At 34.7% G+C, this 21,553-nt stretch overlaps 1 protein-coding gene and 1 pseudogene across 2 annotated transcripts in view; both read right to left on the reverse strand.

The window, feature by feature from the left end:
- The window catches only part of LOC143535355 (leucine--tRNA ligase, cytoplasmic-like), a 129,453-nt gene that overhangs the window by 89,138 nt on the left and 18,762 nt on the right, over window positions 1-21,553 (reverse strand). The window lies entirely within an intron of this gene.
- LOC143535332 (DNA-directed RNA polymerase I subunit rpa49-like) lies at window positions 4,912-9,821 on the reverse strand (annotated as a pseudogene). The gene is made up of 4 exons (XR_013135696.1): window positions 9,380-9,821; window positions 7,552-7,680; window positions 6,573-6,893; window positions 4,912-5,561 (listed from the first exon to the last, which is right to left on the reverse strand). The product of XR_013135696.1 is annotated as a DNA-directed RNA polymerase I subunit rpa49-like (transcript).

Here is a 21,553-nt window from a genome sequence, read left to right on the forward strand (position 1 = left end):
GGGTTTGAGAGGTAGAAGATGAAGACTTCGGTCGGATCGATTAATATGTTGACACGTGGCGCAATTTTAAAGGTCCAAAAATTTCACAATATTAAAATTCTGTCGTCCGACGGATTAATTTGACTATTTTGAGAATTTGTGTTGGTTTTGGACTGTAATTGGAAAAACTTTGTAAAAAATGACTAGTTAATGGTGTTGGCACATGCAAAACAAACATAAGACTCCAAATAGATAATTAAACAAATTAATTGTTTGCACGTATCACTATTTTAGTATCCTTTGGTATTTTTGGATAAAAGAATCCGAGCATGCCGATGTGTAAACTTGAAACATGCCCGTCTGGTAACCAGATTAGTACTTTTCGGGTATGAGACCTCAAATCCAGTGGCGGATCTTAAGCATTTAGTATGGATGGGTCAAAAGTCACGACAATCAAATATTTTTTTCCCTACTTATAACTTATAAGGATCGGGGTCGGCAATTCGGTATGGGTCGGGTCAAACAATAATTCCAAACCCTAACATACCAAATTGAAAGAAATACAAAAAGGTGAAATGCGGATTACCGAACCTGGTCTCTACTTGCTTCTGTTGACTGTTTCGATTAATCGATTTCACCCCCCACACAAGTCAGTTCTGAACCTCAGGCCTCAACAGACAGCGACAGTACCCAATCAATCAATCGATTTCACATCCAAACGATTTCATCAATTCACTTGCTTGCTTCTCAGCTTCTGTTTTGACTTCTGTGTCAAACCTCATAAGCCAGTAATTCACACAACGGCCATCGCACAATGGAACCTCCATTTGTTGTTGTGTTCAAACATCAACCATATGCTAGGGTTGAATTTTGGGCTTAAAGTTTAGTTTTTTTGTAAAGTTTATTTGGGTTTGGGGTTAGTCTTATGGAGTTTTATTTCTTAGCCTTTCTTTCTTTATCTTTACGTTTATTTCGTAAACGATTTATGATCTTCGGCTTTAAACAAACTTTACATTTATAAAAATTCAAGCATAGCCCGGACTCAAATAATATGGATGGGCCGGACTCAAATAACTTGGCTGGGCCAGACTCAATACATATATATATATTTTCTTGATTTTTTCCAAAAAAAGACACTAACGAGCGAAAAACATGATGGGGCCATGGCCCGGTTCGGCCCGAATAAAGATCCGCCAGTGCTCAAATCCCAAAGGAAGTTGAGAGTGATATTTAATATAGTTCATTTATGTTCGTTTATGTTTATTCATTGTTGGTTAATCATCTATCTCGTTAAAGTTTTGTTATTTTATTATAGAACAGATAAACTCCGTTAGAATGCTCTGTTAGTGTAGTTAGGTATGAAGTGTAATTAGTAGTAGTTAGTGTATTAATTTGTAAATATTGTAACTTATACCGGAACGTGGTGTCCTTTGTGAAACGACACACCGGTTCGGATGTGACTGCCGGCAAGGGTATACATACCTCCGGCCACCACCATTGTAATCATTCGTTTCAATTACAAATCAATAATACAAGATTCGTTCATTATAATTGTTGTTACTTACGTGTTGTTGTTCATTTAATCGATCTTGTGGCCTCTATTCATATATGTGCATTTATGTTTGTTTATGTTCATGAACCGTTCATTTAGATTTTAAGTGAACAAACACGAACAGATGCATTGGTGTACAAACATATGATTAGACAAGGTTTATCTCAGTCTTTTCCTAACTGCAACATACAATTAAAATGGGTTATATCAACCTCAGATAAAACACAGTGTACAAAACAATGTTTAGGTGCAAAAACAAAATAGCCTATATAGTTATGTTGTGTTATTGTTGGTATGTCGATCAAGTGACTTTCGGATCTCTTGCGTAAGCAAAACGACATGCCACCCGCTTCATTCTGTTGGTTGATCACATCCATTTCCCTACCGAGATCTCTCGTCTTTTCTCTCAACATAAACTCTCTTACTTTAACTTTCAACAATAAAGGGATGAGGGTGACTTGAGCATGGTGAGAGTGAGCATGAGGTGAAACGGGTGCGGTTCGTATATGTCCACAAGGTCAGCACATGTGTCATTTAGCTTCAGTATCAAATTTGACCATCAAAAAGTCAACAAAACCCTGCTGCAGTTGCTACTTTCTGCACAGAAAAACTCAGTATCTTTATATCAGATTATCTGAAAATCTCAAAATATAAATACACAAATAATAAATCGACGATTTGCTGCCCAAACAGCATGTTTAGTGTGTTAATTGACGCTATTAATGTTGATCTAACACGTTTATTTTGCTGTTGTCGTTTGCTGTCCAAACTGAATGTTTTGTATGTTGTTTTGCAGTTAAAAATATTAATTTAAGTGTTAAACTGCTGCTGTGGTTTGCTGTCCAAATGGCAGGTTTAGTGTGTGAGTTCGAAGCTACGAATGTTGATTTAATGCGCTAACTTTTCTGCTGTAGTTTTCTGCTATTTTGCAGCTAAATATATCACTTTAATGTGTAAAATGCCGGTGCAGTTTACTGTAAAATGGCAAGTTTAGCATGCTGATATAAAACTATAAATGTTGATATATCACGTCAGTTATGCAGCTATTGTTTGATGTTACTCTGAATATATTTTGATATGATTGTATGAGTTTAGAAGTTGCATACATTATGACCTGTTAGTGTATGATTTTGAGAAGTTGAATGTACCTTGACTCGTTTGTTGGCGAAGTAGTTAATATACGTGGGAAATTAGTTGGATCACTATTAAGGTAGAAGTTGGGGCTTTAACTATGAGTTCAACTATTTGAGCTGTGCTTATGTTGATTAGAAACAGGTACAAGATGCTCGGGATCAAACGACCAAGTTGTAAAACTTAAAAATTCGACTTTTTTTGGCTGCAGAAGTGACTAAAAAAGGAGAAACTGAACATGCTAGCTAATAAAAAAGTGAAAGTAAGCAACTTGCCTTATTGTAGGTGGCTGCTAACTGTAGCAAATAGCAGTCAATGCTGCAACCTAACAAAACAAAATAAATTAAACATAACATGAAAGTTAAAGCAAGACTGGGAAGCTATGAGCTAAAATCAAGGTCGTTTATAATTTCCATAATCTTTTTAAAAAGATAATTGGATTAGATATCTTTTTTCTAAATTAAGTGCATGTTAAGTCTGCATCTTGGATATAATATTTTCTATTATTGTTAAAAATTATCTTCATGTCAAGCTGAAGAGGATAGAGTTTCTTTCTTTCTTTTAATACCATCTTGTAGCCACTTTTTTGTTTTTTTCATTGTTTAATAGTACATTATATATAATAGACACACAGCAGCATGTACATATTTATATATGTTTGTGGCTAGTTGGTACAATAGATGTTGCAAAGGTTTCATGATTGAGTTGTAATAGTCAAATTATTTTAAACAGAATGTACGCATAATAGATTTTTGAGTCTACGAAATTAGGAAGTTAGATTATTAAATTATATTATTAGGATCTGTATGGATATAGTTGAGCTTGAGTAATAATTTACTGTGGTGATGTTTGTAAGTATTTTGACCAAAAGTAGACTAAACAGAAATTGGAAATAGATTGCTGCAGCCCATTCCACAAAATATATGAGCTTTTGGGAATAGTATGTATGTTCGCTATTTTTGTCGGTTTTAAAAATTGGTTTCTTATTGTAAGACATCAGGGCTGTGTTTAGTAGATACTGGAGTCTAACTATGAGAAAAGGTCAGGTTTCATTAGTTAAATGTTGTGGAGTTTTTACGGTGCATTTGACCTAAAGTCAAAGTCAACTGATCATAAACATAATATTTGTTAATTAAATTTGATCTTAGATATTCAGACACTGATATCTGCAACTTTACATGTTGCAAATTAGGTTGTCGTGTTGCAGGATGCATTTTCTAGATTGCAGGTACTCAATAACTTAAAACTTTCCATTTTGTCACAAATCACGTTTACTTGGTAACATTATGTATAGTAGGATCGGATCGGATTAAACTGGTTGGAATGCAGCTCAAAACAGGTCAAATTAACAGCGTTGTCCGCTGCAAGTCTGCAATGCGTAAGCTAATCACCTAAATGTTGCGCAGGCCATCTGTACCGTTTCAAGCATATTGAGTTATATTGATGATTAGTTAAGAGTGTGTTGTGGCATGTTTCAGCTTTAAAAAGATAACCAATATATGTGAATGCTTTGTTATCATAGTTGAATAACTCTTTGAGGTCCCAAGTTTGATGCTTATTGTTTTCAGTTATGCCAAGAGAACTATAAGAGAACTATTTACCGATTACTGTAGTGTTTCTTTTTTAATTCGTATAATCTTAATGTAAAACGTTCTACTAACAATATATGATGATTTCATTTTGTAATGCATTTTGCTTAATTATTGCATGTTTTATTTTCATCAATTACCTGTGTAGTACACTGGCTCAAGCTAGTAATATGATAATGTTGATTAAAACCTCATTTTTTATGTCTAATGTTTTTTTGTATCTCTTTGATTGAAAAAGTAGATTGGAAAGTGTTCTTAACAAAAACAAACCCTGAAATTATTGGAGTAATGCTACTCTAACAAATTGATTATTTATAAAATTTGAGAACTTAGCACCAACCTAATAGTTAAAAAAAAACACTAAATAATAACTAAGTTTTATAAATCAAATATTTAAACATCAACCAAGTTTTATAATTGAACAGCCGAATCACTAACATGAACAAACTTAATCCGACCCGTCTCAACTTACACTAGACATGATCTATTTCAACCCATATTAAAGTGATCATAAACTAAAACCCAACTCGACCCGTTCCAACTTTAAGCTAGACAAAATCTGTTTCAACCTACACTAAAGTGATCGTAAACTAAACACGTCTCGCTACTTTTAACACTGCTACAACGCTACACTTAACAGTAGGTAGAACAGCAAATCAATAGTCAGTAAATAAAAAGAAACAAAATAGCAAGCCTGATCAAGATATAGCTCCAATCATTGTAATTTAATATAGTTCCAAAACCACTTTGTCAACCTCAAAATTTTCAAATCCGAATTACATAAATATTGTTCATAAATATCCAATAACAAACTCACACAAACGATCCTGCTATCACCATAAAACCTCGCAGCATGAACTACAAACTCACGATCATCTTCTGCGCTTCATCCTGGCTTCTGGGAACTTAAGCGGGGCAAGAAGTGTGGCCAACGTCATACTATGTTCTTTAACAAATTTGCAACCCAAATACTCAAAATGTGTCCTCAAATCACCAGTTTGCATTCTCAGATCTTTAGCAATATCTGTGAAGTCTGTTTTGAAGTTATCAACAAACAGAGTAAGCACCAAAACATAGCTGATAAGAAGTTGCCTTTTGTCGTCAGCCAGCCGGTTCCACTTTGCTTCGGTGTTGGCAAACATGTCATGAAACTTCTGAGATAATATGTTTGGCAGCTTATAATGATGTTCTTGTCCATCCTCGTTCTTCTTATCCTTAAACTGCCCCTCCTTGCTGTTCTTATCCTTGAACTTTATAAGATGGTTAATGTATGAGAATATGCAGGCAAGACTCTCTTTCACTTCCTCGTCCTACAATATAAACAAAAAATAATAATATAATTATGATGCGTATTAACAAGCGCCTGAATACGGTCTGAAACCAAAATTTTACTGGCTGGACTTGCTAGATAGAAAAAAACAGAAAAACATATGAACTTATATCATTTGCACAAAATGTAACTGGTTTGACTTATCCCTTTTAACTTAAAGACTAAACAGAAAACAAAATCTTTTTAATTAAGTTTTAGGGTATAAAAAAATGCTGTGTTAATTCTAACAAGTTAAACAAATTAATCATGCAAAAAGGAGGTTTTCAATCAGCTTAATAAGTAGAGGATAAAACAAATTCTAGAGAAGTAATCAAGCAAAATATGAAAGCCAGCAGTTTTCCCTAATTTAGCCTGTAACTTTGATGCAGCAATTTCTACCCACTAAAATAATATAAAATAAAAACGCAGCGGAATATATTTTAGCTCTTAACAGGTCAAATTGTTAAACAGTAATTAAGCCCTCTAAAGTGCGAACAATGCATAAAATATCATATATCATCTTAATAAATATAAAAATTAATATAATCATAATCGACACACCAAGTATGCATAAAAAAAGTAGACAAAACAAGTTCCGATTACCCATTTTAACCTTTTAGAGCATTCTCATCCAACCCCTTATATTATGTGAGGGGTGTTTTTATAATTTAGAGAGTGATTCAGGGTGTTGTGAGTGAAGAGTTTTTATATTTTAGAAAAAGCAGTGATTTTTCTGTATATTTGAAAAGTTACTGTTCATCCCCTATAATTTTTTAATATATTTTGAAAGTGGTTGTGAGTGAAGGAAAGAGAAAAGTTAATGATAAAAGGTATAAAAAGTATTATTTAATTGAAATGGGGAGAGAAAATAAAGTGAGTTTTAGTGTAATTTTTGGTTTGAAGATAGGGGGTGGGATGAGAATGCTTAGTCAACCCGACCACTGCCTCATGTTTCCACCCACACAATAATAAATAGCTACACAAGAAAATATTGTGTTTGAGTAAACTTTACCTTGACCTCTTCAATCTTATGAATTCTGTTACAAACAAATAAAGGGTACCCTTCAGTCTTTAAATCTTTGCCTTGTTGCAAAAACCCATCAATATCTGTAAGGTATTGCCATTCTCCCTTTAAAATGATCTTTTCTAGTGGATATGCCTGTTGTGGTCTAGTTGCTGATAAATCATAAGGCGGAACATTTCGCCCAATACTACTAGCTTCTGCACAAACTTCTAGAGCTTTCATGTTTACCATTGCATCAGCCATCTTGTCATTCAAATCGTCCTCAGCCTCAGGACCACGGTATGCACGTAAAGCCCTCTCTTTCTTAGCCTATGGTATCATAAGAACAATAGAGTAAATGATATCGTGCATGAAACCGAAAAAACTGATCCGGAACTAAGAAAACAGAAGAATAACTGAACCCAGACAAAAACAGACAGTTTGGTTTTATGCTTTTAAAGAATAAACTTTCGGTTCGGTTGTGCGTCTAATAAAAAACCGAAAAAACCAAACCAAATCAAATTTATGCATTTTCATTTCTTTCTTTGAATTTTAAGTAACATTGTAAGAATCTAGTATATAGTGTATTGTATATATGTTCATATATATACTAATCAATTAATTATTAAGTAACAAAAAGATTTAGGCCCAAATTCAATATTTTGTGGCAAAAGAATTACAAATCCAAGTTCTCAAACGGCAAAACCGAAAAAACCAAACAGTACGTTTTCCAAAATCTCAAAAACCGAAATTTCGGTTTTTGGTTAAGTTTGAGCCCAGAACCTACCCTTATCACGAACATAAAGATAAAGATCATCAAATGTGTCAATATTCTTGTGAATATCAATAAAAATATAACAGCATTGATTGATAATATGTCAAAGGTTTCAACTTCTTTTTCATGAAAGCAAGTATTTTGATAATCTTAACAATCAATATTACTAAAGTAAGCCAATAACATGCAATATTCATACAAGAAGTTTCTTACCGATTGTTCGGCCTTCTTCGTTGAAAAATTGAAATTTGGTTTAGTATCTTCCACTGTAGGTTCATTTTCCACTACAGCGTCATCTATAGCAGCATCATAGTCCCCAAATCTTGGTTCCAATCTAAATATCTACACTCAACACAAAAAGTTGCATTAATCACATGAAATAATGTTGTACGGCTTTCAATTTCAATTTTGATTTCAGATTTAAATACAATCAGGCCTGTAAACGAACCAAACGCTCATGAACTGTTCGGCGGGAAGTTCGTTTATTTAATAAACTAACAAACATGAGCACACATTTGGTTCGTTCATTTATGTTTGTTAATGTCTGCTTATTTTCGTTCATTTAAAGTTTAATAAATACATAAGTATTTTATTTATATACATATAAACCAAAAAAGGCTCATTAAAGTTATTATACATAAAAATAGAGGGGATTATGGATATGTTGATAGAACTACCATCTGGAGTCTGTCCACTGCTATATTTTATTATGGCAAGTTGCAACCAATGATTGTATTGGGAGGATATGTTTTTAGTTATGCTGAGAGTTGGTTGGTCATAGTCCTTACTGTCTACTGGTTAGGGTATGAATTCATGACAAACAAGTTTTGGTATAATAGAATACGATTTGCAGATTGTGTTTTAAGAAGTGGGGTGCAGGTCTAATAATGATATTACTTGGCATGTAAATTGAGTTATAAAAGAAGTTGGTATGCCAGTAGCCTGTTATAAATCTATACATCAAGTTAGGCTATTGGTTAGATAATATAATGAGTTTCACCATTTTCTGACAAGCTGCTGCATTTGGTTAAATGTTTTTGAAAATAAGTTTTCTAAATGTTGGTTTGTAAAAAAACAAGTTTTGGTACTACTGGAAATCTAGAAGTTTATGGATGGAATGTGTTGGTATATGCTTGTTTTAAAAGTGTTTTAGTATTGGTGTTTGTAATAACTTGTTTAGTTTGATTCAAGTTTTGTTTGGTTGTTAAGTTTTATGTTTGCTTGGAATTCGGACATGGTGTCACGATTCAGTAAGTAGGCGATGTTCAGGTTGGTAGGACTTGGTAATTTGTAATTTTCTTTTCTTTTTATTGTAGTTTTTTCGGGTTTCCGTCCCCTTTAACCAAAAAAAAAGTATATCCATCTATGTTTGTTCAATTATATTTGTTTATGTTTATGAACTGCTCATTTAAGCTTTAAACAAACTAACATAGGGCTGCAAACGAACACAAACAAAGCCTTATTCATATTCGTTCGTTAAGAAAATAACGTGTTCACAAACGGTTCACGAACACTCACTAAACGAGATTTTATGTCCGTGTTCATTCATTAAGGACATAACATGTTCACAAACGGTTTACAAACACTAACCAAACAAAATACTACATTCGTGTTCGTTCATGAACACATTACCAAACGTTTACGAACACAATTAAAAGGGCTGGTTCATGTTTGTATGTTTAACTAATCAAACAAAATTCCTTGTTCATGTTCGTTCATTTATTTATTCAAACAAACATTGTTTGGTTCATTTACAGCCCTAAACTAACATGAAACACACAAATTTTCTTAATAAACTAACATTAACAAAAAGAACCCGTTCGTGTTCCGTTAAAGTTAAACCGACCAAACACGAGCACGCCCCCGCCCCTGTTCGTGTTCGTGTTCTTCGGTTCATTTCCATCCCTAAACTAACATAAACGAACACAAACACGCACATTTTCTTAATAAACTAACAAACTTAAACCCGACCGAACACCAACACCAACATGCCCCTGTTCGTGTTCGTTTACGCACGTAATTACTAATTACATTACCATACCTTATTGCTTTCAATGGGAACAATTTTAAGCGTCCCCTTCTTCTTATTAAGCACCCCGAGAGAATAATCTGAGGAACCGCCCCCTCACCGGAATAATTAGTACCCACAAACGTCACCGGAGAAGACTCGCTAGGCTTCACTACCACTTTCACTCTATGTTTCCGCTTCACGTTTCTTAAAATCTTAATTCGCCCCGCTTATCCGGGTCGTACCCGGATGGGAAGTACCCGATTATAGGTAACGACCTGTCGGGTCTTTCCTTCACAACCTCGATTTTGATATTAATCCGATGGTCTTCGTCTTTTTCCTTGTTCTTCTTGTGCTTCTTTTTGGAAGATTGTTGGTCAGCTGTTTGAGGTTCAACGGCGTCGTTTTCGTCCATTGGATCGACTGTTTCTGTATCTGTTGCATGGGTCTTGTGCTTCTTGCCCATCGCTGTATGCACAGAATCGAACAATGGTGGATTTGGTTTGCAAAGACGATTAAGAGGTCAGAATATCATAGCGGCTGCAACCCTAAACTTATGTGTCCCATCTTTTTATATGTTCATTTCGAAATATTTATTATTTTTTTTTTAAACGAACTTATTGAATTTTGGCTACCGTTTCAAATTTGCCTAGGTTTGATGCCCTACTCTGATCACGTTGTCTTAGTCGGGCCTATGTTGACTTCAGAGTTTGGCTGGGACATTCCTTCGGAAAACCATACCGTCAACTGCCACTTGACAATCATTGTGTCACCACAAGAGCAGGACTCTCTGGCGTAACACACGGTGGGACGAAAACCCAGGTGAGCTCAGAGTTCGAGCTGACAACCTTTGCATAAGACCTAGCTCTAATCCTTCGTTACCAATATCCACCGAAAAGTGACACAAGTAGGATTCAAACTTTAGTCTCCACCGAAGAAATCGAACCTCCTACCAGTAGGTCACATTCGAGGGATTTCAAAATATTAATTTGATAATATAATTAACTTATAATGAATTATTAAATTTCATATTTTAATTTATTATAGCTGAAAAAATATATGAAAATAAAAATAAAACGGCAAGATAAAATCTATTTTGAAATCCCAACGAATATTTTCATAGACTAACAGATATATCCGATACCTGACGGTGTATTATCTAACATAAACCCAGTTAAAAGTATTGGATAAATTTTTACAAGTGAATATGGGATTGGGATTATCAATACCTGCCCTCGTTGCCATCGTTGGTTTAGCGCTTCAAGCCTTGAACTCGTTTGACGTAATTTACAAGAGCTAGAGTTCGATGCAGAGTAGTTTATTAAATTCAAGCTAGACTCAGGACTCAATTTGTTTATAATTTATTATAAGGGGATGTTTGGGATTCCTTATTTTACATCCTTGTAACTTTTCAATAAGTTATAAAAGTGTAACTTTCCTCCCTCACATTAAAAGCAATTCCAAACACTTTATTCTTTTTTTAAAAAGTTAATTAATAAAGTTATAAGTTGATAAAAATAAACAATCCCAAACACCCCCTACGTTTATATGAAATGTTGATAAATTTTAAACATTAATAATATAGTTATTTCGATAAAATTTTATGCGTAATAGTAATGGTAATTGCTGTATCTACCTATTATAATAAATTAAAATAAATGTGGACACTTGTCATGTTTTGGTTAATTCTCATAATTTTTTCCCTCCAAAACTAATTTATCCTAATATATGTAATAAATCAATAATTATTCACTTTCCTTTTACACTATGTTTATATAATATCTATATATTTTTTATAAATATAAATATTATCATATTATTTTACTACATATTTCAAAATACTTGGTGAATTTCAAAAATTAACAACAAATCATGTTTCTTAAATGAAAATTGTTTCGGGTTTTTTTATGAAACTTAAATTTGATATTATGGGTTAAAAGTTGATAAATAGATTATTTGGTACAAGTTAACTACATTTAGGTCAAAATTTGTTACGGGTCAAAAATGAAAATTTTGAGTATTTTTTAAAGTTTGAGAATGCAAAATAAATTTATCGTCAAATTTGTTATGGGTTCAAAGTGTTGACTTTGAAATGTCAAAAGTATGAAAGTTAGAATTTTAAACTTAATTCGGGTTTCAAATTTATTTTTAAGGGCATTTTTTAAAATAATCAAAAGGTTCGGGATTTGGCAAACTGATTATGTTTCCCTCAACTATTAAAATGTAAGAAAAGACTGCGAACACTTTCGACATATCACCCCCATGCCTATTAATGCTTATAACTTTTATCAATTTTGAAATATTTATGTTAACATTAATTTTTTTCTTCAATAGTTATCAGAACGTTGTATGGGAAGCATGTCATGGAAAACTATGCTCAAATGAAACAAAATATTCACAAAATTGGATGGGTTAACATGTTATTTTTTATGTTGTCATTATGACAAAGTCGAGAAGCCCTCTGAAACTTATCAGAATCTTTTTCATGGCGTAGCTCAGAAAAACATAGCTCTTGAAGAACAACATCAATTGTTATAATTTAATGTTCAACGAGTGGTAAATTAATAAATATATCAATAAGGGTAAAACTCCTTTTGTATTTAGACTTAGTGGTTAGAACTACTATCGTATGAGAAGCTTTATTTCCGAAATTGGTTCACAACCAAAAGTCTTTCAATTATACGTATATGGCACCAAGAATTAATTTTTCAATAGAAAAAAATATTCTCGGGTACGTTTTTGCACGACCATTTTTTTATTAAGTTCATTTAAAAAATAATTTTGTGATATAAATAAAATCAATTTATGTACACATTGTATGGATACAAGCATAGATGTAATACATTTTTTTTTCATATACGCTATGTAATTATTTGTTTTACTTATAATTTTATAATTTGAATTATCCCGTGTGTGACACGGACTCTAAAACTAGTAAATATATATATATATTTGTTTTACTTATAATTTTATAATTTGAATTATCTCGTGTGTGACACGGACTCTAAAACTAGTAAATATATATATATATATATATATATTGAATAAAGGCTTTCTGTATAAACAGTAGGCTTTTGTGCATGCTTGATCTTTTGTATAAACAGTATTATTCAAGAATATTTTATTTAAATGTATTCTCACTTTTAGTTTGTTAATGTTTCTTCATCTCTTGTATCATCCTGAGATAAAATCGTTAATTAACAATAATGATGGTTTATACTTTTTTTCCTATACCCAAAAGTAAAATTAACTTTTTTATACGTATTATGAAATATATAAAGTGTTCATGATTCTATGTAATCAAAATGATCATATGGAATTTTTACGGGTTCACTCAACCTCTCATCTAGTTAAAGAACATCTAAAAAATCTTGACTCTTGGCTTGTACACATAGGTATATATTTACTTAAATCAACCAATGAAAAAGAAAAGGCAAAGATAATAAGAATTAAAAAAACCGATGTTCTTGCCCGGGATTGAATCGGAGACCTTTTGTGTGTAAAGCAAACGTGCTTAAGCGTCGTACACCACAGAAACAAGGTAACAATTTCACGTACTTAAGCGTTTATATATTGCATGCAAAAAAATAAAAAACTTTTACAAGCTTGCTGTTTCACCTCACGTGCTTTATTGTTGATGTTAATCTGCAAAACTGGAATCTGAATACGACAAACAAAGTGGGTAAAAGCGAAAAAGTGTTCCAAGTTTTCATGAGGAGGTTTTAACACCAAAGTTTAACGATCTGACAAGAGGAAGTTTTAAAGAAATGAATCACACGTGGATAAAAAAAATTGAAGTCTATTAAAAGAAGAAAGAGTCTAAACTTTGTAAAAAACGGATAAATCATTTATCTTTCGTCCTTACTCCTTAGGTTAAAAAGTACAACTTTAGTCTCAATTGTTTACTCAACCGCCATGATTTAGTCTCTAAGATAGACGTTCATTAAAAAAAGATGGTAAGTGAATGTAAAATTAGCTTTACCCTTAATATACATATACACACACACATATGTGTATTTGGGGGGGGGGGGGGGGGGGGGTAACTGAGTAAAATGTGATCAAATACAAATCACAAGACAAAAGATAAATTGAATGAAAATGTAAGAACGTGACATGAAATTAACGATTTGGCGATTGCAATATGCATATACTTGTGTATATGCTTTACTCAGTTGTATTCATTTACATGTCAAAACACTTGATTAAAGTTTACATGTGTTCAGAAAAGCTGGAAATATTTAGGAGGGTTTTCTTTTGGGACGGAACGGAAGACAAAGATAAAATCAGCTGGGTTGCTTGGAATAAGGTCATTACTCCGCAAAAGTATGGTGGAGTTGGGTTGGGGTTGTTGAAAGATGCTAATTTAGTCATGTTAGCTAAATGGTGGTGGCGCTTTAGGGCCGAAAAAAGAAGGCTGCGGCGTCAAATTGTCTGGTCCATCCACCATTCCTCAAGGTCATGGCAACCAATCCTGGCTAGGCTTTCGACTTCGGGCCTTTAGCGGTATATTGTAAAAATTTATGCTGAATTGTCGTTGACAGGTATAAATCTTAGCTCGAACATCAAATTTATGGTACGTAGTGGAGGCGAGACAACTTTTTGGTTGGATTTATTGTAACATCCGGCCCTTTGCACCACCAATATTGTCCGCTTTGCCCACGAATAGCTCACGAATTTGCTTTTGGTTGCCCAGGTGAAGACTTCCCAGAAGGTCACCCATCCTGATACTACTCCCACCTAAGCATGCTTCCGGCCCCTTGCACCACCAATATTGTCCGCTTTGCCCACGAAGAGCTCCCATATTTGCTTTTGGTTGCCCAGGTGAAGACTTCCCAAGAGGTCACCCATCCTGATTGTCACACCCCGACTAGCACAATGCGGAAGCGTAAAACGGGAATGTAACAGACACCTCTGATATCAACACATTGTTTATAAAGAAACATTACAAACTAATTTACAATATATTACATTTCTTCGTTATATCGTTGTTTTCCAGTCTAGGTGATATAAACAAAACTAGTTAATTAACTATACATTCTTACTACTAACATCTTTGCCTCTATTCACATAGCATCAACCACACACTTCAGGTAAGTAACAGATCATCAAATTACTCCGATTTAGGTACACCTGAAAAACAGTTTAAAACAGGTCAACTACTAGAGTTGGTGAGTTTCACGAGTTTCAAGAGATCAGTAATGAGTATTCACAAGTCAACACTTGTAATCATGAAATAAGTATGTATGTATGTAAATGATGTATGTGATGTAATTATGCTAAGCTACAGTGAAGCCTGGACTGTTCGTGCTGTGTGCCTCCATTTCCCACGCTCAATCAACCACTGTGGCCCCTTTCCGCCCACAACATGCCCCGGTAGCTATGTCTAACACTACATAGCTGGTTCGTAAAAATTATGGTCAGGTGCAAACGGTTTTGGTGTCTCGGCAAACCGTGCCGGATCCGTTTGGGTTTGTCAAACCAATAGTACTATTCACAAGCCACTGGCTCGAAGTTAATCACTGTGATCGTGGAGACTTTTGTGTGTTAGCACTTAGATAATTCACATCATCACATGTTTCAGGTATGTATATGAAATTAAACATGCTTTTCACCCCAAAAGTTCGTAAAACAGTTTAAAAGTGGGGTCATGAAACTCACGGTTTAGTAGATATTCGGTACTGTATCAGCTCGTGGTTTGTTCGGTCCGCTATCAGTAGTTCCTATAATCAATATTATAATAATATTAATATTTTAATATTATTATTATAATCTCAATACTAAACTAGGCTATATAACTAATCTGGGTGTAGCTGGAACGCCCAGAAAATGGCAATAGGCTTAGGTTGTGATGTTGTTTAATGTCTAATACTTAAAACCGAACTTGGCTCAGATTCCCGTTTTCCCAGCCGGGCCAAGTTGTTCGTTTACGCGTTCAGAAAACAGTTATGGGAAAATAAGCTTGGGTAAATGTATTGGTTAATAAAATGATTAAGTTATAAAGAAAGATCACATACCGGGGTCCCGGATTAGCCATGGGGCCCGTTTCCGTTTATTCAGTTTGATTTGAGAAGAAACGCGCACAATCCACCCGGATTGTCCAGGTTTCTCATAGAAAATTTCATTTTCACTTAATTAGTCCAAACATATGATTTTTTAATCACTCTTGGTGTTTTGATTTTCCCGCAGGTTCACTAGTCGCGAATTTGCCGATTGTCATAAAAACTGAATTTGTTTAATATTCAGATTAGCATAATTAATTAACCGTTAATCATTAAATTATAAAAATTTAGCCACTTATCAATTAAAATATGTAGATTTTTATAAAAATATTTATAGAATTTATTCACTGATTTATTAATTTATAAAAATACATTTTATCAGCTATATTTCGTCTGAAGTCCGTTTACCACAAAAAATTTCCAAAAATTCACCAAAAATTCCTGAATACTCAAATCATGCCCCAAAACAACCTGTATCAATTCCAGAATGTAAAAAGCTCGTGCAATATTCTTTTTCGGCCCAAATTCGGCTGTAAAAATTCACACGAACGAAAATTAACAAAACACATTTAAACTTCTCCAAATGATCCCAAAATTCATATGTGATCAAAATACATCAAATCTGAGTTCCCAGAAAAATTTCATAATTTCTGAAGTATTTTAGCTATTTTTCCCAAATAAACGTCTCAATTCGGTAATAAATTCGCCAAATATTCTCGGATGGTCGAAAAATTACCAAATTTGAACAGGGACTCATTGACATGGTCCCTGATGTCCCTGAAAAATCTCAAGTCCTAAAAATATGCACATCATAACTTTAACCTAAACAGCCCGTAAGCGAGTGTTTCGGCATTACCTTAGCGGGTTTGGCTCGTTTCCGACCTTTTAATCAAGTTTTCAGGTTCTTGTGCTTCTAAGAAGGCTATGTACAAGTCCTATATCACAAACCAAGCAATATTTCATCAACATAACAGCCCTTAAGTTAGGGTTTCGGCTAGTGTACAAAAACGAACATTTGAACCGTAAAAATGCCGTTTCAACCCTTTAATCCGTGTTTATGGCAAAAAAAAAAACTATCAAAATAGGTTCCTTACCATGTGTATGATCAAAACATGTTTATGGACCATTTTTATGATTTTTACACGGTTAGGAATGATTTTTAGTAACCAAGACATGTTTTTATGGTATTAAACAAGTTTAAACAAGTGTAAAAGTAGCTTATTTAAGTTGTTTACCTTAGGGTTTCTTGAGTTTTTGGCTGGAGAAGAAGGTGTGTCCAGAATTTTCAAGAAACGAGGTTGAAAATATCTTGTATCTAGTTTAAATATGAAAGAACCAAAAAGGGGGGGGGGGTTTGCTGTTGCGATCGGAGGTCCATGGACCCATTTTGGCCCAAGTTTCTGATTCCTCAAGCCCAAATACAAAAAGCCCCGTCCAAATTTAGTTCGGGTTCGGTTTTTGGCGCGAAAAACTTATTGGGTGCGTTAAACAACGCGAAAACGAGTGTTTTTCGGCTAGTTATGTGTAAAATTATAAAAACATACTATATGTTTGTAAAAATCAAAAATATTTTCACGGATCGCTTAAAACATTTCAAGTAAGTGTTTGGTAAGTCTTTTTCGGCTTAACGGATGATACAATGCTTGGTTTGTAACTATCTTTTGCGTTTAAATCAATAGCGGATAGTTAAACGAGCATGTTTTCGTTTAACTTGTTTGCTATCAAACTAAGACCATATTTCTATTATTTTAGCTTGTATAGATCGTATATCACTTATAGATGGCCCCCCGAGATATCTGGGTCATAACCCGACCCGTTCGGTTAATCGTTCGTTTGTTACGCAAAAGGCGTTTATTTGCTTAATCGGTAAATACGTACTGAGGTGTACCTTGGTTTGGCTCAAATGTCACACTGATACTACTCCCATCTAAGCACGTTTAACTATGGAGTTCTCTTCTCATCCACTACCATTAAGCGCTCAAAACGCATTGGTGATTTAAAAGGCGGGACATTTACTTATGAACCAAGGATCTCTCTTGTCCACGTCCAATGTGGGATTTGCCTAGGGTGTTACAAACACCCCCCCCCTTTGGACTCATCGTCCTCGATGAGGTTTGCACCACCAACCAATCCAGGATGTGGGATTCGCCTAAGGTGTACCTCGCGACACCCCCGAGGACTCACCGTCTCTGATGAGGTTTGCCCCTCCATCCCGAACGGCACAAGAGTGTCTCTGATACCACTTGTAACATCCGGCCCCTTGCACCACCAATATTGTTCGCTTTGCCCACTAAGAGCTCACGAATTTGCTTTTGGTTGCCCAGGTGAAGACTTCCCAGGAGGTCACCCATCCTGATACTACTCCCACTTGAGCACGCTTAACTGTGGAGTTCTCCTCTCATCCACTATCATTAAGCGCCCAAAACGCGTTGGTGATTTAAGAGGCGGGACATTTACTTATGAACCAAGGATCTCTCTTGTCCACGGCCAATGTGGGATTTGCCTAGGGTGTTACATTTATGGATTGGAAACGAACCGTTTTATACCCGGTTTCCGAGACTATTCGAGTTAGAGGCAGACAAGAATTGCATGGTAGCAGATTGCTTATTCATGGAATCCAATTTTATATGCGGACAGTGGGGCTGGTCCCGGAACCCGAGATCTTTAGAGGAGGTGGATGAACTCCGACAATTGCTTACGGTATGTCAAACTGTGGTGTTAGAATTAGGAGAAGACAAACTTTGTTGGGATCTAGATGAGTCGGGGTCGTTTAATGTTAAGAGGGTGTTTGGGATTGCTTATTTAACTCTAAAAGTGTTTTTTGTCAAAAGTGCTTATTGGCTTCTGGCTTTTTGAAAATGAGTTTTTAAAAAAGTGTTTGGGTTAGATTACGTGGTTGGAAAAGTTATAAGCACATTTTAAAAAAAGTTTGGCTTAGCTTATTTACATAAAATGACCAAAAAGGGTAAAGGGTGGGTGGATTAGTAAAAATCCAATCAAAAAGCCAAAAGCATTTTTGAAAAGCCTCAAATTGGGGCTTTTGGAAAAGTGCTTTTTCAAGCCAATCAAAAAGCAAAAACAAAAAGGGCTTTTACATTTGCCAAACATCTTTTTTGCTTATTGGCTTATTGAAAAAGCCAATAAGCATTTTTCAAACTCAATCCCAAACACCCTCTAAGAGTATTAAATGGCACCTTGCAAATGAGCGGGGTGTTATGCCTGAGTTTGTGTTTAAATGGAATAGTTGGGTACCCGAAAAGGTGAATTTGGTTGCTTGGAGAGCGGAGTTAGAACATCTACCGACTCGGGTTGCGTTCGCAGCCCGAAACATTAATGTTCCCTCGCTTGATTGTGCCTTTTGTGATCACAATGAACCGGAGGAGCATATTTTCGTGTCGTGTGGCCTTGCCCAAACGCTTTGGCATGCCATCTTCTTTAGGTGTCAGGTCCCCGCGATATATGCAACTAATGAACACCACGTACTCCGCCTTATCTCCCATCATCACCTGGTGCCGCCGAAACTAAATGCTGGGGGTAGGATCGAACATGGGTTATATTAAATACCAAATTTTCCCCTAACCACTCCGCCACTAACTCATTGGCTAAATATTAAAAATTACATGTTAAAAAATGTTAAAAAAAAATTACAGTTTTTATCATTACACACAAAAAAAGAAAAAATAGGCAAGTAATGTCAAATAAGCTACCTAACACCACCTCCTGGATATCTTACACCGCCGGCCACCAACTTCAAACTGAACGCCGGCGACTTTGTCTCAACCGGAAACTGGTACACTACCTACCCTCCAATTTACTAATCTTGTAAACAACTTCAATAACTCACTTTCGTTTAGTTTTACATATTTAATCTAGGGTTTTACTCTATTAATTAACACTACATATTGTATCAAGATTGTGTTGGTGTTTATTCGTTTAATAAGATTATATAATAATAATAATAATTATTATTATTAATTCATTTCTGTAAATGTTCATCATCTTCTTGTTTGAAACTGTTGATATTTAATGTATGTTAGCTAGCTGGTTTACTATATTTGATAACTATTTAATACGTGTAGGTCAACAGGCTTTTTAAAGAAAAAGAAGCTCAAGAAATAGACTTGCCTCCCAAGTAATAATCCTGTATTGTTTATTAAATATTTGCTGATGGTTTAGGAATCCAAGGGAAGTTTTGATATCTTTGTGTAACAAGTTGTTATATTTGTGTATGCAGTGATTTCGTCTGATTTAAGGCGAGATAAAAATGGAAATTACACATTAATTGGAGGTGCAGAGGGTAATGAGCTCGGATATTTTGACAAACCCCTCCCTTGCTTTGGCTTTGGAATAGGATGGTTTTGGTGAGCTCTTTTATATCGAGAACTTGTCGTTTACTTTGGGTTGTGTACTTGTGTTTTATATCGAACAGGTCAAATGCATGCTTGGTTGTGTTGTATCTAAAACGGGCCAAATAAACTTTGGGTTGTGTTTTATCCCCAATGGTTCAAATCAACCGTTTTGCTTTATCTCAAGCGGGTCTGATTTGGGTTTTGCGTTATCTCGATGGGGTTAAATAAATCTTGGGTTGCGCTCTGTCTCAAACGGGTCAAATAAATCTTGGGTTGTGCTCTGTCTCAAATGGGTCAAAACTTGGGTTGCGCTTTATCTCAAACGGGTCATATAAAACTCGGGTTGTCCTTTATCTACAATGGGTCAGGTAAACCTTGGGCTGTGGCGCCGTGCTTTATCGCAGAGGAGTCGGGTTGACCTTTGTTTGTGTTTTTATCTCAAATAGGTCAAAAAAACTTTAGGTTGTGCTTTATTTCAAACGGGTCACATAAACTTTGGTTTGTGCTTTTTCTCAAACGGGTCATATAAACCTTGGCTTGTGTATTATTTCAAACAGGTAAATAAACTTTGGGTTGTCTTTTTTCTCAAACGAGTCAGATAAAAAGTTTAACTAAAAGGGAACGCTCGAACAGGTCAAACGCATTGAGAATCGCCCTAAACCAGTTGTTGAAAGACTTAAAACTACTATTGTAGGAATCTAAGAATATTGTTCTAAAATAATTCATAAAAGATTTGACAAAAATGTGTGTTTGTGAATCAACCCAACCGGACGCATACTTAAATTTACATGTTACCTAATCCGCTTTACTTGGTGACCCGTTCATCTTGCCATGTCTACAAAACATAACATCTTAATGTGTGCTTTTGCAGCCTGTTATTTGGGTTCATATTCCCTTTGCTTTGGTATTATGCAACAATCTTGTACTTCAGAAATTACTATCAAAAGGATCCAAGGGAGCGGACAGGGCTTGCTGCCAATGCAATCGCTGTATGTATCTTAATTTAAACAATTATTTTCAAATTTCTAACCAAATTACTACATGAAATCATAAGTAGACTGTTGTGCACTTCGAATCTCACCATCATATTATTCCATTTAAACTACTTATTGTCAGGTGAAACATGTTAGGCTCATAAATAACGTTAAACACTTACGTTAAATTTCATGATAAGTCTCACATAATTGAGTGGTTGGACTGTTTTGTGTTACAAATCATAAAGAAGAGTTGTTCAAAAGTTATGTTTGATAGTAGTACATGTGCATCTGCAAAAGATTGGGAACTTTAATTATCATAGGTATTTTATATTTTTTTAAAATTATATTTTAGTTTGTTTCCAACTTTCTATATATAGGAATTTTGGTCCCGGTATTTAAGGTGATGCGGGTTGTTTCTTATATCATAGATTCCATTTGTTTGAGGTTGTTTAGGTTGCATCATGTTTTAATTTTGGTTTCTTGAAGTTACATAAAACCACTTATATTTTTCTCACTGCACATTTCATGTATAGCTGACTAGTCAACTAACCGAACACGGGCTGCATTGCAGGCTCTAATATGTACAATTGCAGTGCTCATTACAATACTCATAATCTTCGTATGATTGTTGGCTCGTTGCTGTTGTACCAGTGTATCAAGGACAAGCCTGAATGTAATATCATATGCATGGATTAGAAAGCCCGAGAACATGAATATGCTATAAACTTTTTGGTGAGTCTTTCAGCCCATCTTGTTGTTTTTCATTTGAACTCATTGTAAAGCGCTAACCCGAGTTCAAACATGTAATGTCTGAAATCTTGCATGAACCTTTAGAAATTAATGTTTTTATATATAATTTAATGTCCCATTATGAATGTATGA

The sequence above is a fragment of the Bidens hawaiensis genome, unplaced genomic scaffold, assembly GCF_021521415.1.
Source record: "Bidens hawaiensis isolate Kalapana, Puna unplaced genomic scaffold, B.hawaiensis_p1.1 tig00010467_1, whole genome shotgun sequence".
NCBI classification, from domain to species: Eukaryota; Viridiplantae; Streptophyta; class Magnoliopsida; order Asterales; family Asteraceae; genus Bidens; species Bidens hawaiensis.